The following is a 25,248-nucleotide window of genomic DNA, read 5'->3' as shown; positions in this document are numbered from 1 at the left end:
TGCCTGTTACTCCAAGTATTTCTTGACTTTCTACTTCTGTATTCCAGTCCTCTATAATGAAAAAGACATCTTTTGTGGTGTTAGTTCTAGAAGGTCTTGTAGGTCTTCATAGAACCATTTAACTTCAGCTTCCTTGACATTAGTGGGCATAGACTTGGATTACTGTGATATTGAATGGTTTGCCTCAGAAACAGAGATCACTCTGTCGTTTTTGAGATTGCACCCAAGTACTGCATTTTGGACTCTTTTGTTGACTGTGATGGCTACTCCATTTCTTCTAAGGGATTCCTGCCCACAGTAGTAGATACAATGGTCATCTGAGTTAGATTCACCTGTTCCAGTCCATTTTAGTTCCCTGATTCCTAAAATGTCGATGTTCACTCTTGCCATCTCCTGTTTGACTACTTTTAATTTGCCTTGAATCGTGGACCTAACATTCCAGGTTCCTATGTAATATTGCTCTTTAGAGCATCAGATTTTACTTCCATTACCAGTCACATCCACAAATGGGTGTTGTTTTTGCTTTGGCTCCATCTCTCCATTCTTTCTGGAGTTATTTCTCCACTGATCTCCCTTGGCATACTGGGCACCTACCCACCTGGGGAGTTCATCTCTTAGTGTCCTATGTTTTTGCTGTTTCATACTGTTCATGGGGTTCTCAAGGAAGGAATACCGAAGTGGTTTGCCATTCCCTTCTCCGGTGGACCACATTCTGTCATAACTCTCCACCATGACCCGGCCACCTTGGGTGGCCCCGCACGACATGGCTCACAGTTCCGTTGAGTTAGACCAGGCTGTGGCCCATGCTGCCTGCTTCTGTTGGGTCCATACTATTTTTGTCCTTTATTGTGCCCATCTTTGCATGAAATCATTCCCCTGGTATTGCTAATCTTCTTGAAGAGATCTCTAGTCTTCCCTTTCTATTGTTTTCCTCTATTTCTTTGCATTGTCACTTAGGAAGGCTTTCTTATCTCTCCTAGCTCTTCTTTGAAACTCTGCATTCAGATGGCTATATCTTTCCTTTTCTCCTTTTCCTTTCATTTCTCTTCTTTTCTCAGCTATTTTTAAGGCCTCCTCAGAGAACCATTTTGCCTTTTTGCATTTCTTTTTCTTGGGGATAATTTTGATCAGTGCCTCCTGTACAATGTCATGAACCTCTGTCCACAGTTCTTCAGGCACTCTATCAAATCTAATCCCTTGAATCTGTTTGTCGCTTCAAGTAGATCAGGGGTCAGCAAACTTGTATTATAAAGGGCCAGATAGTAAACAATTTAGTCTTTTGGGCTTATACTGTTTCTGTCCCAGTGCATCTTGAATATTTTTTATTTCTTACTTATTTTAGTCAGACTCCAAATGGTTCTATTTTATTATTTATTTCTAAAAAAATCTAAAAAAGAAATAAAGAATAACAAATATATAAGCAAAAACTTATTAGAACCTGTCAATACAATTTTATTCAAAGATAAAAAATATATTGACTTCTGTTAAGTCACTGTGGTTTTAGAAAATTAAAAATACAGTTTCAGTATAATACCATAAAACCATCTATGAATGTTTTTTTAAAAGAGAGGGAGTTTGGATCTAGTACGCAGTACCAGGTGGGCCTTCAAAACAGAATTGATGATGAGTGAATGGATGGAACTGTGAAGTCATACAGCTCCAGCTTCATCACTTGTTAGTTATATGACCTTGGACAGAGCACCTCCCTCCCCACAGTGCTTCAACGTCCTTCTCTGCAAAATAGGTTTACTGAATAAGGATACTTACCTAGTGCTCACAGGTGAGAAAACGGAGGCATGGGTGACTGAGTAGTTTGTTCAGGGTCTTGTAGCTGGTCCACAGAGACCTCCGGGTGCCCACCTGCAGGCTTGCTGTGAGGATTACATGAAATCAAGATTGTAAAGTTTCTGGCTCAACAAATGTCCATTCCTTCCCATAAGCAGGCCAACTGGTGAGTCTGGGGGTCTTGAACAGGGACACTGAGCACAGCAGGGTCTGCACCCCCTATAGGGACTGGGACTGCCCTGGAGGCCCCTGCATGGTGACTGTGAGATGCTTGCACTGGTGCTTGGGAGGGACACCCCAGGTGGATTCTTTGGAGACCACCTTTCCCAGGGGACCATTTCCCAAGGAGCCATGTCACCTCCATGGAGTCCAATCTGTGCTGGGACCAAATAGAGAATTTGCCTTTTCTCAGCAGCCTTTTGGCCAAGGCTGCAGCTTAAGCATTTCTAGCATGTCACAGCCGTAGCAGAGGAATGCAAAGGCCACATGAGGGACAGCATGGTAGGAACAGCACTTGGCGCAGGATGAACTGGCCCTTGGGACGAGTGCCGTCATGGTCAGCTGCTGTTGACCTTGTTAGGCTCATCTCAGTATTTCTATGAACCAGGGCTGGGTATAGGAGGCTTTACCTCCTCCATAGGATATCTGATCAACCCAACTTTCCATCAAGGTAGGTATCCTCATGTTACAGATAAGGAAACTGAGGCAATATTAGGAAGTAAGTACATAACTGGTAGTAACAGAGTGAGAGTGAGGACTTGAATTTAAGTATCTGACTCTAGAGCCCGTATTCTTAACTATTATTAGTCATATTTACTGCTCTTCATAAGAGATCCCCTGGTGGTGCAGTGGTAAAGAATCCACCCGCCAATGCATGAGTCTCCAGTTCAACCCCTGGGTCGGAAAGATCCCCTGGAGGAGGAAATGGCAACCCACTGCAGCATTCTTGCCTGAAAAATCCCATGGACAGAGAAGCCTGGTGACCTACAGTCCATGGAGTCACAAAGAGTTGGACACGACCGAGCAGCTGAGCACACGGCACATGCACAGCCTGACGTGCACTGGACATAAAGCCTCCTGAACCAATCTCCTTCCTCCTGGTTTTGTCTGACCTAGGAACTCGGGGACCCTAGGTTGTCTGAGGCTGGGACTCCAGCTCCCTTTGTGACTGGCTTATCCATCCTGGAGGCACAGCTACCGACCTCTTTCCAGGGAGTCTTATATGCATTAAACCATCCAACAAATGTTTTTTAGGGATCTTCTCTGTGCCAGGCCTTGTTCGAGGTGCAGAGCATGCATCACAAGTAATAATGATTACAGGACTTCCCTGGTGATACGGTAAAGAGTCCACCTGCCAATGCAGGGGACATGGGTTCGATCCTTGGTCTGGGAAGATTATGCATGCTGTGAGGCAACTAAGCCCACATGCAGCAACTGCTGAAGCCCACACACCTAGAGCCTGTGTCCTGCAGCAAGAGAAGCCACTGCGAAGAGGAGCCTGCGCACTGCCCCCACTCACCGCAGCTGGAGAAAGCTCGTGCACAGCAAGACTCAGTGCCGTCATACATCAACAACGAAATAATTTAAAATATTAAGATAGAAACTGTAAAACGTAAAAAGTATTAAAAAATAATGATTACAACTAACCCTTTCTATGTACCAGGTACTGTTCTAGATACTGCACACAAATTAGCTCATTTAACTGTCACAGTCCCACAGAGAGCTGAAATGAGTTTTCCTTATAGATGAAGAAATCAAGGCACAGAGAGCGTAAGTGCTCTGTCCTGTGTCCCACAGCTAATGAATGTCAGAGTCAGGATTTGAACCCAGGCCATCTGGGGTCAGCACCCATACATTTCATTGCCCCTATACTGTTGTGGCTCTCATAGCCCCTGACTCACGGAACTGCTCGTCTTTCTTTTCCAACAGGCATGTTAAAATAGCACCAAAATAACTTAATTCAGGTTTGTTTGCTGAGACGCAAAGTGGGCAGTGAAAATGAGCGATTCCGGGTTTGTGGAGTGCTTGACGTCATGGGGCCAGTGGGAAGGAGTCAATGTCGTGAATGGGACCCTGGTCTACTTTCCACCATGTCCCTGACTGTCATGTGCCCTTTGGCAAGTCTCATCGCCTCTCTGAGTCTCCAGTTCTTTATTTACAAAATGGATTGTTCCTACCTGTTCTAACTGCCTCCAAGCATTTCTGTGAAGACCAACTGGTGTGCCAGATGGAAGCAAGGTTTTAAATAGGGGGGGAAAAGGCACTGGGCAAGGATTTGTTATTGAACCAAATGAGAGTTTGGTCAGCTTGATGAATGAATGAATGGCTGAAGGTCCTAGCAGGTCTGCCGATTGGCTCCCCGGGTAACAAATGGCTCCCTTCAGGAGATCTTTTGGAAGTTTTCAGAGTCTCATCAGGGCTCTATCCTTCTCTCTCCTTGACCATATTCCATGTCCTGGCCCTTGAGTTATTTTGCATCTCATTTTGTGTAGGCCTCCAAGACTGTTTCAGCAAACATTCATTAATGTCTGTTGGGAGAAAAGCCTTGTGCTAGACTCTGTGGGGAGACTGAGATGAATTTGGCATGGTCTCTGCTCGCAGGGGCTTCGAGGCTAGGAGGAGAAGTGTAATAATAACAGTAATAATGACCAGCAATTATTAAGCATTTACCAAATCCCAGATAGTGTGTTGAGTTTTTATATGCATTTACATTGCAGCAATTCCATGAGTTACTAAAATGTGTCCCATTTTTACATGCAGAAACAGATTTAGACAGGTTAAGTACCCAGCTTCACACAGCTCTGAAATTATAGAGCAGCACGTGACTTTGAGAAAGAAAATGTGCATACACACCTCTCTATTATAAGGTGGAGACTACAGTGTATCCTCCTGGAGGGGCAAGGACAGGCCTCCTGGGGCTCAGCAGGAGATGGAAAGGATGATGTGGTGGTGGCAGCGGTGGAGGTCTGACGATGAGGATATTCACAGCGATGGTGGTGGTGGTGATCATAAAGGCAATGATGATGATGAGGCTGACGGTCGATGATGCAAGTCCTCTGGTGCCCATTTGTGGAGCTTCTGCTTTATGCCAGGCCCTGACCTGGGTGCTTTCTACCTCACTTCATCCTATTATGACTTTCCAGGGTCAGGGTGATCATCTCCACTTTACTCATAAGGACTTTGGGCTAGAGACAGGCCACGTGGCCTGCTGAGGGCTCGTGTCCAGTCTGTGCTGGGTTGGAGCTTAAGCACCCCACCATGCAGAGCCACTGCTCTTTCTCCTCCTGGACCCCTAAGTGTGGCCCCGAAGCCGGGCATCCCAGAGATGCCCCTTAAATACCCATTGAACAAATATTGAATGAATGGCTCTCCAAGGGGTCAAAGCCTTAAACATGGAAGACAGAAATAACATGTGTCGAGTGTGTATAACCATTATTTAACTAGATGTAGTGGTGCTGTGATCACTAAAATACAAGTTAATTGTAAGGCGTTATGTTCTTGTAGGGCTTTCCAGGTGTCGCCAGTGGTAAAAACCCACCTGCCAACGCAGGAGACGTAAGAGACGCAGGTTCGATCCCTGGGTTGGGAAGATCCCCTGGAGGATGACATGTCAACCCACTCCAATATTCTTGCCTGGAGAATCCCATGGACAGAGAAGCCTGGCCAGCTACAGTCCATAGGGTCTCAAAGAGTCGGACATGACTGGGAGGACTTAGAACATTCCTGTAGCTTTTGTATTTTTTTCAAAGAAAAGATACCAAGTGCACAGTGAAGGGGAGGGGAATTTTGAGGAATACTTGCGCACGAAAAGGAGTCCTCGTGCTAAAATTGATGGGAAGCATCCTGTGGTCCTGCGTGGAGTGTAAGGGCTCTGCCCAAGGTCTAGCACAGGATCACTCGGAGCGGGGAGCCCACCAGGCTGGGGATTGGGAGCTGTGGCATTTGCACTGGGTATACAAGTGACTTACCAGACCTGAGCTGTCCCTTTCCGTGACTGCTTCCATAAGACCTCACGGCAACACCAAGAGCTTCCCCAAGTGGCTAGGGAGTGCTGGCATGAATGAATGGATAATGGGAGAAAGAATGAGTGAATTACAACGGTTGGTGCTCTGGGAGCCCGTGAGGGGAGGTTTTTCTCAAGGAGTGCTTGAAAGCGAGAGTTCCTCCACTGGGAAGCAGAAATAGAACACAGATGCGCCAGCGGGGGCTGTTGACTCCAGACTTCCAGCTCTGGGAGCGGGGTCAGGAGGCTACGATGGCACCCCCGGGGAGTCTGATCTTGACCCTGGGATGACCCTGTTGGAGAAGGGGTGGTGGCTGGAGCTCAGCTGTGAAGCTCTTCTCAGCAAGGCTGTGCTCACCATGTGGGGATGCATTTTTCAAACTCAAGTGCAAGTTGACAGATGGCGGTGGTATAATATTCTCACATTCTCTGCTTCCCACAGGCCTCCCTCCAGCATAGCCCTGCACGCTCTTAAAAAACTCTGACATATCTCGACCATGAGACCACGGCTGGCCCTTAGCAGGTAAGCTCCCCGTCACTCCCTCCCACCATGGGATGTGGAGCCATTTCAGCACAACCCTAAGACCATGGGCGTGTGTGTGGCCAGGAGGGAGGTGGTGCTGCCTCCAGCCTTGGCAGGAGGATGGAGCCCCGCACTCTACCAAGACTTCAGGAAAACACTGCCAAATGTCCAGAGTCCTGCAGCTGGCATTTCTACCCATGGCAGCATATGGCGCTAGGAACGTGTCCTGGGAGAGGAGCCAGGGAACTGGTTCTGACACCATGTCAGCCTTCACTACTCAGGAAAATCTCAGACAGGAACCTGCCTTTCTTTGTTTCTGTTTTTCTGTGTGAATGTGAGGGAATAGGATTCAGTGAATGGGGCAGGCCAGAAGTCAGCTCTTCCAGGCTCTGATCAAGGCCTTGGGCTGGGAGGAGGGACCAAGGGCACAGCAGTTGTCTGCCACTGCCCTAGGGCTCACCTCCTATTTGATTGTTCCATGGATCTCCCGTCCACGGGGAGCCTGGGTTGGGCTTCGTGTGTGCCCCATGTATGCATGTCTGCTTTGGGGGCCAGGACCTTCCAGCGAACTGCGCTTAAAGTCAGATTCAAACATGGACAGTCACCAGCCTTGCAAGGGCCCTGTCACGGCTGCACAGCACATCATGGTCACTGTAGACTGCAGTGCCCAGACGGGAAGGGCGAAGGCGGCCCACACATGCGGAGAGCGTGGGCAGGCCCGCAGCAGAGTGTGGGCGTGAAGATCAAGCTGGGTGAAAGGCAACAAAGGGTGGGAGAGCAGGTTAACCTAAGAGCAGGGCCTGTCTTTGTGTGGGAGTGAGCGCAAGGCCAAAGCTTATTGGCTGATCTGCGAGGAAGCCCAGGAGAGCTGCCCAGGAGATAAGACCAGAGGGCACTGAGGCTCAGAGAAGAATAAGGCACATCATTGCTCTGAAAAAGCTTCCCGTCTGAAGGAGGAGACAATGTGTAAATAGCCACTGTAGAGGAAACCTGTGAAGGCGGGAGGGGTCCGTTCTGTCTGGGTTTGGTTGTGGGGGTGGTTTAGGGAGGACTATTGGAAGGTGAAACTTGAACTGGGCTTTGAAGGATGAATAGGAGTTCACCAGGCAAAATAGGAAGAAGGGCCTTCCAGGGTAAGGAGATAACACATGCAAAGGTGGAATAACTGGGATTAGTAGGTGCAGAGAAAGAGTGGGGAGAAGTGAGCCTGGGAGAAGCAGGTGGGCCTTTGAATGCCAGGTTAAGGAGCTCAGGTTGGACCCTATATAACTGAGGAAGGAAAGCAGATGGTCAGTCTGGGATGCCAGGAGAAGACTCTGGGCCCCCAGGAGAGGCTGAGAGCAGCAAGGAGATGCTTGTGTCAGAACCTTGAACATCAGCCATGAGAGGCCCAGTGCAGGAACCTCTCATTGAGCTGTCTGTGCCCCACTGGGGCCTTTCAGATCTCCTAGTGAAGAGCAGCCTCTCTAGTGGAGGGCTGCTGAACTTGCCATCAGAACCTCTCTTCCCACCCAACCTGGTTCCCCTCCTCCCCCGCCCCTGAAGAACGCTGGGCCGCCTCCCCCCAGACAGCAGTCCTGTAAGAATGCAGTGTCGGGCTTCCTTGGTGGCCCAATGGTTAAGATTCCCTAATTCCAATCCAAGGGGTGCTGGCTCGATCCCTGGTTGGGGATCTAAGATCCCACATGCCATGCAATGCGGCCAAAAATATTAAAAGCAAAACTTTTAAAAATGCAAAAAAAGAACTGTTTGTTTAAAAAGAGAATTCAGGGACTTCCCTGGCGGTCTAGTGGTTAAGAATCTGCCTTGCAATGCAGGGGACGTGGATTTGATCCCTGGTCCAGGCAGTAAGATCCCGCAGGCCGTGGGCCAACCAAGCCCACATGCCACACCTAGAGAGTCCATGTGCTAAAGCAAAAAACCGCACGCAGCCAAATAAATGAATAAATATTTGAAAGAAAGGAAGAGAGAAAGAATGCAGTACTGTTACTAAAGCCCTTCTTGCTCAGCCCTGCCCCCTCCACTACATACCCAGGTGGCTCCCGCCCTGGAGTCGTCTTCTGTGTGGCGGGTAACACTCTGCAATTGTGTAGTTTTGCAGTTTCCTCTCTTGGCAGGACTCGAAACGCCTTCACATCTGTTGTCTCCTGGGAGAGACGGAAGAGTAGGCTCTGGGGGCCAGAGAACTGGGCTCCAGCCCTGTCTTGTCACTCCCCTGGGGAGCAGTGTAACCGCCTGTGCCTGGGGGTCTTCATCTCCCACATACCCACCTCCAACCAACTTCTTGGTTGGAGTGGAGGGCATGTGTTACCCACCAGCTTGACAGTAGTCCTGGAGACACTGTTGCTGTATTTGTGCCAGGGCCTGGGATAGAGATGAGTAAATATGGTCCCTGCACCACATACAGGAATATGAGGATGCATCGTCCTCAAAGGCCCGTATCACATTGCTACTGATGCTCTAAGGGGCTGCAGAGGAGATGCAGCTAGAAGGCAGGAGCCGGGGCCATCATAAGGAGGGAACCTGAAAAATATGCTAGTAATAAGAAGAAAAATTATAATAACAAATGATTACTGGGCACTTGCTATGTGCCAGGCACTGCTCTAAAAATATTTTTAAGAGGTAATCCTTTATTTTTTATATTAATTAATTTTAATTGGAAGATAATTACTTTACAATATTGTGGTGGTTTTTGCCATACATTGACATGAATCAGCCATGGGTGCACATGTCCCCCCATCCTGAGCCCCCCTCCCACCTCCCTCCCCATCCCATCCCACTGGGTTGTCCCAGAGCACCAGCTTTGAGGGCCCTGTTTCATGCATCGAACTTGCACTGGTCATTTATTTCACATATGGTAATACACACATTTCAGTGGTATTCTCTCAAATCACTCCACCCTCGCCTTCTCCCACGGAGTCCAAAAGTCTTTTCTTTACATCTGTGTCTCCTTTGCTGCCTTGCATATAGAATTGTCGTTAACATCTTTCTAAATTCCATATACATGCGTTAATATACAGTATTGGTGTTTCTCTCTCTGACTTACTTCACTTTGTATAATAGGCTACAAGAATTTTATATAGATTTACACTCTACCTATACAACAGTGCTATGAGGCAGGTAGTTATCATCCTCTTTTACAGACGAGGAGAACTGATGCAGAGAGGCCGAGTGACTGTCTTGGGCACACACAGCTGGGAAGTGGCCAAGCCAGGCTAAACCTGGGCAGTCTGACCTCAGAGCCCTCACTTGAATGACCTGGTGCAACCTGAACACTGAGCCTTCTCTAAGAACTCAGGGCACCGGCAGGGCTGGGACTGTGTCTTGCTCTAATGCATAGTGTCAGTGCTGGTCACTCCATTGTGTCTGACTCTTTGCCCCATGGACAGTAGCCCACCAGCATCCCCTGTCCATGAAATTCTCCAGGCAAGAATACTGGAGTGGGTTGCCATTTCCAGTAGGCACTCAGTGGAATGTGTTTGCTAAGAAGCATGCATAAACGCAGGGATGTGCCGAGCCCTGAAAGAGCAGGGACAGTAGATGGAGACAGGGACAGGCACTGCAGACAGACGTTGTAGCTGGAGCAGAAGCCTCAGACACCAGCACGTGAAGTGGCTTCAAGGCATTTCCAGAGCTGGAACACTGGAAAGCTGGAGGGGGCCAGTGAGGGGATGCAGAGCTTGAGCGTCAGCTTCCCCGGTCTGAAGACCTGTCACCTGCCTGCCTTCCCCTGCAAACCTTCCCCACCCAACCTGACCCACGTGGAGAAAGCGGGGGCACCGTGACCTTTGTGTCCCCACACCACTCTGTGCACTTGTTCCTTCAAAGGCTCCAGAGGCTGGGGAGGCCTGCACCACCCAAAGGTCTCAGGAAGGACGGTCAAAACATGTTCCTGGGTGGGATGGCTTACTGAATGCTTGCGGCTTCAGGGAGCTAGTGGTTTTTCTTTTTTTGCTTTTTAATTGTTACTGGAGTCCAGTTGCTTTACAATGTTGTGTTCGCTTCTACTGCACAGCAAAGTGAATCAGCTATATGGACACAGATATCCCCTCTTTCTGGACCCTAAATCCTTCCCATTCAGGTCACCACAGAGCACTGGAGCTCCCCGTGCTCTACAGTAGGTTCTCATTAGTTACCTATTTTATCCATAGTAATGTATATAGGTCAATCCCAATCCCCCAATTCATCCCGCCCTCCCCCTTTGCCCCCTTGGCATCCATACATTTGTTCTCCACTTCTGTGTCTCTTTTTTTTGCTGTGCAGATATGTTTATCCATGTCATTTTTCTAGATTCCACATAGTTGTGTTAATATACCATATTTATTTTTCTCCTTCTGACTTACTTCACTCTGTATGACAGGCTCTGGGTCCATCTACGTCTTGGCAAATGGCGTGATGCCATTCCTTTATATGGCTGAGTAGTATTCCATTGTATATATGGACCACATCTTCCTCTAATGATGGACAGAAAGCTTGTTTCTATGTCCTTCCTGGTCAGAATGGCCATCAACAATAAATCTGCAAACAATAAATGCTGGAGAGGGTGTGGAGAAAAGGGAACGCTCTTACACTGTTGGTGAGAATGTAGATTGGTTCAGCCACTATGGAGAACAGTATGGAGATTCTTTAAAAAACTAAAAATATGGAGAAACAGGCATAGAGAAAAGACTTATGGACATGGGGAGACAGGAGGAGAGGGAAGAGAGCGGTATGGAAAGAGTAACATGGAAACTTAATTACCATATGTAAAATAGATAGCCAACAAGAATTTGCTGTATGGCTCAGGAAACTCAAACAGGAGCTCTGTATTAATCTAGAGGGGTGGGATGGGGTGGGAGATGGGAGGGAGGTTCAAAAGGGAGGGGATATATATGTATACCTATATTGCTGATTCATGTCGAGGTTTGACAGAAAACAAAAAAATTCTGTAAAGCAATTATCCTTTAATAAAAAAAAAATTTTAAGAAAAACTAAAAATAGAGTTACTTATGACCCAGCAATCTTAATCCTGGGAGGAAATCATAATTCCAAAAGACACATGCACCCCAGCGTTCACTGAAGCTCTACTTACAATAGGGAGCCAGTGTTTTCCACAGGTCCTTCCTCCCAGCTCCGTGGGCTCTGGATAGGAAAGCAGGGCTGGGACTTTGCTCTGTGGCTTCCTAGCTGGGTGCTGTGGGGTGAATCAATTCTGTTCCTCAGTTTCTATCTCCATAAAGTGGGAGTAAAAACAACAACAGAATTAAAGTGGGCAAGATTTGGGGAAACTCCTGTCAGAATGAAGATCAGTGAAAAGTAGTTTCTCAGCATCCTGCTTTGCTTCTGCAACCTCAGTTTCTTCCATAAAAGAAGACTTGGAGAATGTTTCTCTTTAATGCCAGTCAGGCTTGATATTCTGGAATTCAAAGCCATGAGCATCAGTGGACTAGATATCTAAACACATTTACATACATATGTGCTATATGACTGTGTGTGTGTGTGTGTGTGTGTGTGTTAGTCACTCAGTCATGTCTGACTCTTTGCAACCCATAGACTGTAGCCCACCAGGCTCCTCTGTCCATGGGATTCTCCAGGCAAGAATACTAGAGTGGGTTGCCATGCCCTTCTCCAGGGGGATCTTTCTGACCCAGGGATTGAACCCTGGTCTCCTTCTTTACAGGTAGATTCTTTATAGTCTGAGCCACCAGGGAAGCCCTTGCTATATGACTTATAAATGTATACAATTTAATCACTTTTATAAATTTAAGATATATGCAAAATTATATTTAATATAAACATAGAATGGATGACATCTTTTGTTGTGTTTTATTCTTTAAAAAAATTATGTATTTATTTATTAATTTATTTTGGCTGCGCTGATTCTTCGTTGCTGTACGTGGGCTTTCTCTAGTTGAGACAAGTGGGGGCTACTCTCTAGTTGTGGGGGCTTCTCATTGCAGAGGCTCCTCTTGCTGCTGAGCATGAGCTCTAGGGTGCACAGGCTTTAGTAGTTGCTCTGTGGCATGTGGAGTCTTCCTGGATCAGGGACCAAACCCGTGTCCCCTGCATTGGCAGGTGGATTCCTAACCACTGGACCACCAGGGTAATCCAGTTGTGTTTTCTTCTGATTGAAAAAGTAGTATGTATTTGTTAAGAATGTTTTGGAAAGTACAGGAAAAGAAAAAAAAATTCAGCCACTATTCCATATTTAATACTGCCTCTTGGATGTTTAGTGAAGTCCTCTCCCACCTTTTTTTCCCTATGAATGTACACAGATTTTTTGAAAAACATGTTTGGGGTTGCACTCTGCATCCTATTTTTCAACTCAAGCCGAGCCGTGGAAGCAGGACTCTGGGCAGGACTGTCGTCCCCGTGCCCGAGAGGAAGCGGAGGCCAGTGCTGCCACAGCTGTTCCGTGCCCGCTCCCGGCTCCTGCCCGGGTGGCTGGCTGCAGGCATCTGACCTTCGGATGTTCTGTGTCTCTGGCGGGAGCGCATTTTTACACTAATTTTAGCCTAGCCTCTCAGGCCCACTGGCCTTAGGGGCAGCGCATAATGGATGCCTTATGTAGACAGCTGCCAACGGTGCTGGAGGAAGCGTCCCACCTTAAAATGTTCCTCCTCGCCGGCCCGTCTTCTGCTCTCGGAGAACAAGCCGGCTCCCTGTTCCTTCTCTCACCAGGAAGGGGCTGATGTTGACGTTCCCAGCCCAGTAGGCCGGACCTGGCGGGCAGGTGGCCCAGCGAACGCGTGAACGATCGCTTCTCAGGACAGGGCCACGTTTTCACAGGACAGACTTGAGTTTGAGCTGAAACAGCTGAGAGAGAGACTTCTCAAGAGATGGATGGGTGGTGAGTTTGCAGCAGGGTATCTAAAACATCTGTGGGCATGTAGAGAGAGCCTTCCAGACCCTCATGTTACTGTTTTACCTTTGTCAAATGTGTACAAACATACAGTGTCCTCTGACACCCCATTTTGTCCTGATGGCAGCCCTTATGAGGTAAGAGAATCCCCATTTTACAGGCAAAGGAACTGAGGTTGAGATGGGGAAGTACTTTGGTCAAAGTAATCCAGCATGTCAGCGGCAGGAACTTGACTGTGAACCATAAGTCTAGGGTTCTTTCCATTCCCAGGCACCATATGGGTCACCGGTTCATCTGGGTTCATATCCATCTGCTCTGTGTTCTCTTAGGTTTGGCATTATTTTTGCAAAATGGAGATGCTTTAATTTTCACCCTAAAAACTATACATGTTTACTGAAAACAAAGATCAAGTATAGAGGCATATACAAAAATCCCGCTTTCTTTTAAGACATTACCAAAATATAAAATAATATATAAATATAAAATAATGCCACTCTCTAAAGTTTTGTTGGAAAATATAATTGTTTTAATTTAAAATAGGTAATTTATGTTAAGATGAAATACACACCCACACACACATATATATACACACACTTATCGGGTTGGTGTGTTCCTGAAGCACAAACCTGTTTGTGGGAGGCTGTTGCTTCAAAACATGGGACAGCTCCCTTTGTCCACAAAGTAAAGTCCACGTGCCATAGCCTGACATCTAACCTTCACAGCTTGGTGCCTGCTGAATCGTCTCCCCACTTTCTCCCCATCTAGACTCCCCCAGCACTTAGATATCTCTACCATGGCACCAAGGTAGGGCTAGAAACTTTCTGCACACTCTGCCTCCTGAGTAGAATGGAGCCACAAGGGAGGAAGCCAGTGGCTTACTCATCCCCACGTCCCTGGGGCCCACATGGGGTCAGACACAGTGCCAAGACAGTTGAATGTATCGATCCCCAACTCACAGTCCTTCATAAGAAACTGGAGCTTTGATCCAGGCTTAGAAGTGAGCCGAGACTGGCCCAGCAGCTGCCAGCCCCATAAGGAAGTGGCTGCTTGGCCGGACTCCCAGGAGGGGCCTGCAGGGCCAAGTTGAGAAACGTCAACCCTGGGCAGACTGGGAGGAGGAAAACGGAAGGGCGTCCCCAGATGTGTGCTGGAGACCAGCCCCTTCCCCCATGGCAAATCTTCCACCTCCACCCCAGATCCCCTCCCCAGTCCCAGGGTGACAGCGTGACCAGTGGAACACATCCCCAGCCTGGACACTGGCTCTTAGACTGGAGTTCAGTGCTCTTCAGGCACAGCCCATACATAGGCATCACTGCTGCTCTGGAGGAAAAAAGTTCTTGAGGGACTATCTTGGCCAGTGAAGGCAGGACCCTGTCTCTCCAACGCCATGTGAGACTCTTCTCTGGGCCCCTTAGCCTCCCAGACTCTGGGCTCTGGATATTATTGTGGGAGAGGCCAGGCCCTTAGAGTTCCACAGCTTCAGCTCTTGCCAGTCTTGTCAAGTTACTGGATCAAGGCTCCATCTCTCTGAGCCTCAGTTTCTCCATCCACAAAATGGGACTAGCGATACCAACCTTTCAGAAGTTTTGTATCTTCCAGAAAAGTGCAAGCAGGCACTGCATGAACGCCTGTGCTCCTCCTTCTGGAAAGTCCGCAAGGCCTTGAGAGCCTCCCTGAGAAGTGCCTAGGCTGCTCGGCAAGGGTGGAAGTCTCTGGGGAGAGGTGCTGGGGCAGGCTGCACTTGGCACATCAGCCTAGCAGCCACCACTTCTCTGATTCTGGCGTGGCCTCAGGAATTTAGCTGAAGACAAAGCTTTTGTTTTCTAATGAAAGTCTATGGAAAAGTAGAGTTTTTTGGTTTTGTTTTTTTTTGATAGAAAATCTACTTCACTTTCAGTTTTCTAGAAATATGTCTTTCCTTCATTTGTTTTTTTAAAAATAATTTTGTTTATTTATATTTGGCTGCATGGGGTCTTCATTGCTTTGTGTGGGCTTTTCTCTAGGTGGGCTGAGTGGGGGCTACTCTCTAGTTGCCATGCACAGGCTTCTCATTACGGTGGCTTCTCTTTACAGTGGCTTCTCTTTACGGTGGCTTCTCTTTACGGTGGCTTTTCTTGCTGCAGAGCAAAAGCTGTAGATGCACCATAGGTGCAGTGCACAGGCTCAGTAGTTGCGACGTGTGGGCTTAGCTGCTCTCCAGCATATAGAATCTTCCTGGGCCAGGGATCAAACTGGTGTTCCCTGCATTGGCAGGTAGACTCCTCTCCACTGCACCACCAGGGGAGTCCTCATTCACTTCTTGATTCATTCATTTATTCATTCTGCAAATATCTCCATGGCATTGACCATCTACCAACATATGGCGATAGGTTCACAAACAGACCATGCAGGAACCCTGCCTTCCGAGAGCCTGCTGTCTCACTAATAACTGTCATTCGGGGTGAAAATGTAAGAATGACATGGGAAGTGTTGGGGGAGAGAGTGGTTGCTTCCTGCAGGGTTGGCTGGAACAGGGTCCTGAAGAAGGTGGCATCAGAATGAGACAGCTGGGAAAGGCATAGAGGGAAAAGACTCCAGTCTCCAAAGACACAGAATTCCAGGAATAAACTTGGGAAGGCATTGTGAATTAGTCTATAAGTTAAATGAAATTCCAACTACAATTCCAATAAAGTGTTTCCATTAAATAATTATAAAGTATATCTGGAAGGATAAACTTGGATAATAGCTGAGAAAAAAATATCAGTGTTGGTAAAGGAATAGGCTTGTGGATCGATGGACAAGAACAGAGCATCCAAAAGTAGGTGGAAGTGAGCACAGTGTTTAAAATTAGAGACAGAAAGGCAAATAATCCCTAACATACTATAAGACAGCAAGTTAGCTGTCTAGGTTGGTCATAACTTTCCTTCCAAGGAGTAAGCGTCTTTTAATTTCATGGCTGCAGTCACCATCTGCAGTGATTTTGGAGCCCCCCCAAATAAGGTCTGACACTGTTTCCACTGTTTCCCCATCTATTTCCCATGAAGTGATGGGACCGGATGCCATGATCTTCGTTTTCTGAATGTTGAGCTTTAAGCCAACTTTTTCGCTCTCCTCTTTCACTTTCATCAAGAGGCTTTTAGTTCCTCTTCACTTTCTGCCATAAGGGTGGTGTCATCTGCATATCTGAGGTGATTGATATTTCTCCCGGCAGTCTTGATTCCAGCTTGTGTTTCTTCCAGTCCAGCGTTTCTCATGATGTACTCTGCATAGAAGTTAAATAAGAGGGTGACAATATACAGCCTTGACCTACTCCTTTTCCTGTTTGCAACCAGTCTGTTGTTCCATGCCCAGTTCTAACTGTTGCTTCCTGACCTGCATACAGATTTCTCAAGAGGCAGGTTAGGTGGTTTGGTATTCCCATCTCTTTCAGAATTTTACAGTTTATTGTGATCCACACAGTCAAAGGCTTTGGCATACTCAATAAAGCAGAAATAGATGTTTTCTGGAACTCTCTTGCTTTTTCCATGATCCACCAGATGTTGGCAATTTGATCTCTGGTTCCTTTGCCTTTTCTAAAACCAGCTTGAACATCAGGGAGTTCACAGTTCACATATTGCTGAAGCCTGGCTTGGAGAATTTTGAGCATTACTTCACTAGCATGAGTGCAATTGTGCGGTAGTTTGAGCATTCTTTGGCATTGCCTTTCTTTGGAATTGGAATGAAAACTGACCTTTTCCAGTCCTGTGGCCACTGCTGAGTTTTCCAAATTTGCTGGCATATTGAGTGCAGCACTTTCACAGCATCATCTTTCAGGATTTGAAACAGCTCAACTGGAATTCTATCACCTCCACTAGCTTTGTTCATAGTGATGCTTCCTAAGGCCCACTTGACTTCATATTCCAAGATGTCTGGCTCTAGATTAGTGACCACATCATCATGATTATCTGGGTCATGAAGATCTTTTTTGTACAGTTCTTCTGTGTATTCTTGCCACCTCTTCTTAATATCTTCTGCTTCTGTTAGGTCCAGACCACTTCTGTCCTTTATCAAGCCCCTCTTTGCATGAAATGTTCCTTGGTATCTCTAATTTTCTTGAAGAGATCTCTAGTCTTTCCCATTCTGTTGTTTTCCTCTGTTTCTTTGCATTGATCGCTGAAGAAGGCTTTCTTATCTCTTCTTGCTATTCTTTGGAACTCTGCATTCAGATGCTTACATCTTTCCTTTTCTCCTTTGCTTTTCGCCTCTCTTCTTTTCACAGCTGTTTGTAAGGCCTCCCCAGACAGCCATTTTCCTTTTTTTGCATTTCTTTTCCTTGGGGATGGTCTTGATCCCTGTCTCCTGTACAGTGTCACGAACCTCATTCCATAGTTCATCAGGCACTCTATCTATCAGATCTAGGCCCTTAAATCTATTTCTCACTTCCACTGTATAATCATAAGGGATTTGTTTAGGTCATACCTGAATGGTCTAGTGGTTTTCCCTATTTTCTTCAATTTGAGTCTGAATTTGGTAACAAGGAGTTCATGATCTGAGCCACAGTCAGCTCCTGGTCTTGTTTTTGTTGACTGTATAGAGCTTCTCCATCTTTGGCTACAAAGAATATAATCAATCTGATTTCGGTGTTGACCATCTGGTGATGTCCATGTGTAGAGTCTTCTCTTGTGTTGTTGGAAGAGGGTGTTTGCTCTGACCAGTGCATTTTCTTGGCAAAACTCTATTAGTCTTTCCCCTGCTTCATTACACATTCCAAGGCCAAATCTGCCTGTTACTCCAGGTGTTTCTTGATTTCCTACTTTTGCATTCCAGTCCCCTATAATGAAAAGGACATCTTTTTTGGGTGTTAGTTCTAAAAGGTCTTGTAGGTCTTCATAAAACCATTCAACTTCAGTTTCTTCAGCGTTACCGGTTGGGGCATAGACTTGGATAACTGTGATATTGAATGGTTTGCCTTGGAGACGAACAGAGATCATTCTGTCGTTTTTGAGACTGCATCCAAGTACTGCATTTTGGACTCTTTTGTTGACCATGATGGCTACTCCATTTCTTCTGAGGGATTCCTGCCCACAGTAGTAGATATAATGGTCATCTGAGTTAAATTCACCCATTCCAGTCCATTTTAGTTCGCTGATTCTTAGAATGTCGACGTTCACCCTTGCCATCTCTTGTTTGACTACTTCCAATTTGCCTTGATTTGTGGACCTGACATTCCAGGTTCCTATGCAATATTGCTCTTCACAGCATCAGACCTTGCTTCTATCACCAGTCACATCCACAACTGGGTATTGTTTTTTCTTTGGCTCCATCCCTCATTCTTTCTGGGGTTATTTCTCCACTGATCTCCAGTAGCATATTGGGCACCTAATGACCTGGGGAGTTCCTCTTTTGGTATCCTATCATTTTGCCTCTTCATACTGTTCATGGGGTTCTCAATGCAAGAAATCTGAAGTGGCTTGCCATTCCCTTCTCCAGTGGACCACATTCTGTCAGGCCTCTCCACCATGACCCGCCTGTCTTGGGTTGCCCCGTGGGCATGGCTTGGTTTCGTTGAGTTATACAAGGCTGTGGTCCTAGTGTGATTAGATTGACTAGTTTTCTGTGAGTATGGTTTCAGTGTGTCTGCCCTCTGATGCCCTCTTGCAACACCTACCATTTTACCTGGGTTTCTCTTACCTCGGGTGTGGGGTATCTCTTCACGGCTGCTCCGGCAAAGCACAGCCGCTGCTCCTTACCTTGGACGAGGGGTATCTCCTTACCACCGCCGTTCAATATGTATCAACATTTTCAAATGTGCATAGCCTTCAACTCATCAGCCCACTTCTAAACAGATATCCTAAGGAAATAGTCAAAAGTGCCTGGAATCGTATGTATAAGAAGGAAGCAGAGCATACTGGTTAGAAAGAGGCATCAGAGGTCAGAGAGACCTGGTTTTAAGCCCTGTGATCCTGTAAAGTTACTTAACTTCTCAAGCATCAGATCCCTTATCTGTAAAGTGGTTATAATAATAATAATACCACCTTCATAGGCTTGTTGTGAGATAATATTCAATGAGATAATACTTATAAAAACCATAGATATAATTTATATATGTATATATAAATTTACATGTATACTTATTATAAATAAAATTCAATGACATAATACTTATAAAACTGATAGCAGAGTGCTGGGTAAGCACTGAATACCAGAGTGCATACCAGAGTAAGCACTGAATAAATGTCCAATAAGACTGTTTATCATAGTGTTGTTTATAATCGTGAATAATCAGAAGCAATCAATTCGTCCATCAGTAGGTTAATAAGTAAAGGAATGGCCATGGAAATGCAGCCATCTAGAGACCTGTATGTATTTATGGGTCCAGAAAGCTGCTTTTCACATAATAGGATATGGTTTTTAAATTTTATGTATTTATTTTTGGCTGTGCTGGGTGCTCACTGCTGCAGGCAGCCCTTCTCTAGTTGCTTCGGGTGGGGGCTGCTCTCTGTTGCAGTGCATGGCTTCTCACTGGGGTGGCTTCTCTTGTTATGGAGCACAGGCTCTAGAGAACACAGGCTTCGACTGTTGCAGTGTGTGGGCTCAGTAGTTACATCTCGAGGCCTTAGTTGCCCTGCAGCATGTGGAATCTTCCCAGACCAGGAATCAAACCTGTGGGCTGATTCTTAACCACTGGATCACCAGGGGTGTCCTGATTACTATTTTTTTTTTTTAGATTGTCAAAATAATGAGGAAAGTATGGTCCAAATGGTATACATCTGTGTATCTAGAAAAGTTCTGCTGATTCTTGTTATTCACAGTTGTTAAGTTCTATAAAGTTCCACAGACACTGGCTCAGTGAGCATTGAACCATTGCTCCTAGGGGAAATATAACATTAGGTGTCTGGGAGCCTCTGGACATTTTTGTCAACCTGTCGATACATAACCTTGTTTTATGTGTGTTTCTATCAAATACACTTTATTGAATATATATTTTTGAACTTTCTCTCTGTATATATATATATAAATATTAAGACATTGAACTCATGGCGAATGGCCCTTGCCTGGAGGAAGCTTATCTAACACACGTGTTGTCTCTGTGAGGCACATCACAGTGAGATCACTGACAAAAAGCACAAAAATGGCACTAAATAGACTGTAAAAAGGACACTTGTTGACATAGGGGAGCTGAAACAGGCAGTGTCACCTTTTCGACCTCAGCTGGGAACATACACGTGGAGAGACTCAAATCTTTTGCTCTGTGTGTGTCTGCAAATGCACAAAGGCACGGTGAGTGTTGATTTTGAGATTATAAACCGACTTCAGTGAGTCAATGAATTTGCAGATGTCCTTGAATAATGACAGTCAACTGTCTCTAAAAAATTAGCCATGTTTTAAGAAAATATTCCTTTATTTATTTGGCTGTGTCAGGTCTTAGGTGCGGCATGTGGGATCTTTTGTTTCGGTATGTGGGAATCTTTCGTTGTGGTGCTCAGGCTTTATCTAGTTGTGGCACATGGTTTAGTTGCCCTGAGGCGTGTAGATCTTAGTTCCCCTATCAGGGATCAAACCGGAGTCCCCTACATTGGAAGGTGGATTCTCAACCACTGGACCACCAGGGAAGTCCCTAGATAGTCATGTTAATGATAGTTATCTGCGGGTCAGCGTGAAAGATAGTTTCCCTCTTTCTACCTTGTACTTACAGCGCTTCAACTTTTATGTAAGTAAAAGTAAGTAAAAAAAAAAGTAAGTAAAAAAAAAAGTAAGTAAAAAAGTGTAAGTAAAATCAGGCAAAGCAGTAAACTTATTTTTATTTTGGAAAGAAAATAAAAATGGCATTCCATTGTCAAGATAAAAGCCAGATTTGGTAGAATAATAAAAACAGCTAATAATTTTAGATGTTTCTTACCAGGCACCCCATAGACTTCTAAGCCCTTTACATATATTAATTCATGTACTTCTCACCAAAAGAGATAGGTACTAGTATTATCCTCATTTTAAGGTGAGAAAACTGAGGCAAAGAGAGGCAGATAACATGCCCAAGGTCAAAGCTAGTGAGAAGCAAATTTCAGATCAGAACCCAGACAGTCTGGTTCCAGAATCCATACTTTCAACCAAAATTCTGAGCATCTGCTTAATGCCTAGCCTGGCTCTGGGTTGCATAGATGCCAAGGAGAATCTGACCAAGGGACTTCCGGTCTGGACTGACCACAGCAACAGGGGTGCAACAGCCCCATTGGCTTAGAATGGAGCCTTCTTGGCCCAGCCCGGGGGCTCAGAGAAACTGGCATGCTCTAGCTTAGCACTCCATTCCCCCCCAGTCTGGCTCCCCTTTCTTTCTCGCCTTCTTACAGGGAAGGCCTCCCTCCCAACAGGGCATCCCACCCCGAGCCATATCTAACCATCCCCCTCTCTCTCAAGCCATCAGGAAGAACCGAGGGCTCCTTCTTTGGGTCACCCCTCTACTTAGGAACCACAAGGCCGTCATCCCCACTCACCTGTCCATCTACCCCCTCAAATGAACTTGTCTCATTTCATCTATCCATAAAAGTGTGTTAAAGGAGTAAATGAACAAATATAGGCCAACTGGATTGTAGCACGGTTGTGGTTGAAGGCTGCCAAGGCTCTGGGGGATCTGGAGGGCTGAGCTGTCTGGCCTGGAGCCTCTGTGACCGCAGGATCGGGAGGCAGAGCTGACAGGGCTGCTAGACCAACATTAGCCCAGGTGTTGTTTCTGCAGCTTCTGAAAAACCCCCACCCCAGTGGGGAAGACTAAGAAAGGTCCCATTCAGCTCCTCTTGGCATTTCCAAGGGAAAGGATGGGGTTGGGATTGGCTGGGCTGGGCACATCTTTTCTAAAATAGCTTCATGCATATTCAACTGCTCCCTGAAATAGTTGGGTGGCTATTTTAAGCGGCTTCTACTCAGATGCCCACACATAATGGCATCTACCTTGAACGTGTAAACCAGCAAGAAGCAAAGAAAAGGGTATGAGAGGACAATGCTAGGACGCCTTTGATGGATTCCTACCACTCCTCCCCCACCCCGTGGTGTGTTTTCCTCTCAGGGACTCGCTTGCATGAAATTGAAAGTCATGGTTACTATGACAACTGACTGGAGGAGTTTTCCCATCCAGTGACCTCACCCACTGGATCTCAGAAGGCACAACTACACCAGAATGGCCATCATTTAAGGTGCAATAACCTAAGTCCATAACAGAAGTCCGTCAGTTTCCTCCTAAGAGAATCCCTTAGTGCCTGTTTCCTCATGGTTTGCACACAGTTCTAACAAGTTCCCAGCAGAATGGAAGTGGAGGCGGTGGGAGGGCAGGAGGTTGAGATTACAACAGACAACCCAGCTCTTAAGGTAAAGAGAGAACAGCTCTACAAAGGACACATTTATTAACAAATATGTACTGAAGCATCAGTGTGTACCCTGTGCTGTTTGCTGGGGCAATAAAGATAAATAAGACACAGGTCACGGGATGAACAGGTAAACAGTTGTGTTTATCTAAGCTCTACCTTTGTTTCTCCTGAAAAAGTTTCAAAAAAGAGGTTGGAAATGCATTGTTAGAAGCGCCGAGTTCAGAAATACAATGTCACAGGCGCCACGGTTGAGGAAAGGACCCTGGATTTGCAAAGGAAGGAAACAGATCTTCTGAGGAGGTTGGGAAGGTGAGGCTTGCGCAGAAGGACTGGAGCTCTTGGAAGGCAAGCAGGTGGAGGCCTCTGTGTGAGGTGGCAGGCACAGCACGTGCAAAGGAAGAGAGCTGGGAAACAGCGGGTTTGTTTGGGGACTTCCCAGCTTCAGGCGGCCAGAGCCTGGTGCTGAGGGGTGGGGTGGGGCGGGGGCAAGAGGAGGGCAGAGAGGGAGACCATTGAGAGAAGTGGGAGGCGCCTCAGAGCCTTGTCCCTGGGGCCTTGGAGACTGCTCTAGCAGAGCTCTCTGGGGCTGTTGCATGTTTGGGCAGAGATCCCCACTCACTCCAGTCACATCTGAAGGTCTCCTTCTGTCATAACATAGTACAGTGATTGGAAGAAAATGAGATTATGTTAAAAGCCTCACAGGGAGAGATGCAGCTATTAAGAGTGAGTTGAAAGTTCATTCCAGCATTTCAGGACACGTATCAGAATAATAAAATGAAGAGGGAGGCTGGAAGCCTGGGTCCCAGCAGGAGGGTGATGATGGGGAAGGACTGACTTGGGGCTCCAGGTCTCAGCTGGCTCAGCTGTATGTCAGGAAGAAGAAATGGCTTACCTATACATGTCTGAATTTATGCTTACCGTGTTGCTCCGTAGTTACCCAGAAAAGATTCTGCTTTGTGTAGGGCACCCTGGGAATGGCAGGAAAGTGTGTGATACCTTTGAGAAAGATGGTCACTCGGAAGGGCTGGACGAGAGTGATGGATAAAATTGAAGGAAAAGAGTCCATGCTGCAGTCCATGGGGTTGCAAAGAGTCAGACAACATGACTTAGCGACTTAGCAACAACAAAGGAAACGAGGTGCTCTCTCTGGAGGACACCTATCCAGTAAATATTTGCCACATGCTATTAGTACATCTCAGTTGGCTTCTTTGAAGCCTGCAGGAGCTATCAGCAAGAATCCAGGTGTCCAGAGGTGCTGCATGTCTGTCCTCGCCCTGCCTTGAGTGCCCCCAAGCATGCAACTTCTTTATTCCTCACTTGTCCAGTCATTGCCTCATTCATTCATTCCCTTGGCACTACAGACTGAGAAATTGTCAGCATAGACATTAGTTTCATTGCTGAATTTTCAGGGACCTGTGAAAGCCCTGAAGTTAAAAGAGAATGAATGTTATGTTCTGCGTTCATTTTCTGAAGAGACAGTGCCTAGCTTTCAGCAGATTCTCAAAGGGGCAGGTGACCCACAAAAGGTTAAGAACCACTGATAGAGATGGGAATTGTTTCATTTTAGAATAATTGTTTTCACCTTTTGGTAAACAAATAGGGCAAGGAAGTACTAAATGAAATTCCTAGTTCTGTGCCGAGCTGTCTCAGATGATGAAGTGACAGTGGGGACTCCACCAGTGTCCCCGGCATCAGTGAGCACCCAGTGTGTGTGCTTACTGAAGCCAAACCAGGCCCAGAGGCCTTCCAAGCGCCGAAGGAGAGCAGGATCCCCTGCTGAAGGCTTCTCTCTGTTTCTCTCTCTTTCCAACCAGTGTCCCTGCAAGGCCCCTTTCCAGCCCACATTTGGCAGAACGAGCAGAGGTCCTCCTGGTTTGGGTCGATTTAGAAAACTGGAAGAATGTAAGAAAGGAGAAAGCCTATGAGCTGGAGTGGTAGAGGTCTGAGTATTGAATAAAACTTTGAAGGGAAGGTGCGGCAGAAAGGTATTGATCAGTTGTAAGAGTCAGGTTATGTCAACCTGGAAAGCCTCCAGTGATTTCCTGTCTCTGAGTAAAAGCCAGAGGTCTTATAAATGGCTCCACAGCCCCAGTGATGCAGCCACCAATAACTTCTAATACCCCGTATCCTCTGGCCCCTATACTGTTCTTCAGAGTGGCCTCAGGGCCTTTGTACTTGCTGTTTCCTCTTCTGGGAAAAATGTACACAAGGTTCACGCCCTCATTTCCTTCAGGGCTTTACTGAAATGTAAAGAAGTCTTGGTAAAGACTTCTCTGGCCTCTATTTAAATTGGCCATGCCTCCTGCTGCCCCCACCCTATTCCCCGCTTTGTTTGTCTTAATGCACTCACATGCCATTGTCTGCATACTATTTCTGGTGCCAGGAGCACCACTTGGCCCATGCATGCATGCTAAGTCGCTTCAGCCCTGTCTGACTCTTTGCTACCCCGTGGACTGTAGCCCGCTAGGCTCCTCTGTCCATGGGATTCTCCAGGCAAGAATACTGGAGTGGATTGCCATGCCCTCCTCCAGGGGATCTTCCCGACCCAGGGATCAAACCTGCATCTCCTCCTCCTGCATTGGCAAGCAGGTTCTTTACCACTAGTGCCACCTGGAAAGCCCACCTGGCCCATAGTAGATGCTAAATTAATGTTTGTGGAATGACTAAATTGATGCTTACTGTGCTCTGAGCTAGTTGTTTGAACATCCTATCATCTCATACTGGTCCTGTAGGAACTCTGCAGGGAGGGTTTGAGTCTCCCTCTTCCCAGTTGACAACCAGA

At 46.5% G+C, this 25,248-nt stretch overlaps 1 protein-coding gene across 4 annotated transcripts in view; it reads left to right on the top strand.

Annotated features, from left to right (window-relative positions):
• The window catches only part of HIVEP3 (HIVEP zinc finger 3), a 544,861-nt gene that overhangs the window by 359,976 nt on the left and 159,637 nt on the right, over nt 1-25,248 (top strand). For all 4 annotated transcript variants that reach the window (XM_042246556.2, XM_060397829.1, XM_042246552.2 and 1 more), the window contains one exon: nt 6,231-6,311. The gene's annotated coding sequence lies outside the window, so the exon portion shown is untranslated. The remainder of the gene's footprint in view (nt 1-6,230; nt 6,312-25,248) is intronic.

Source organism: Ovis aries, chromosome 1, assembly GCF_016772045.2.
Source record: "Ovis aries strain OAR_USU_Benz2616 breed Rambouillet chromosome 1, ARS-UI_Ramb_v3.0, whole genome shotgun sequence".
In the NCBI taxonomy this organism is placed as follows: Eukaryota; Metazoa; Chordata; class Mammalia; order Artiodactyla; family Bovidae; genus Ovis; species Ovis aries.
This window is presented reverse-complemented; position numbering and strand designations above follow the sequence as displayed.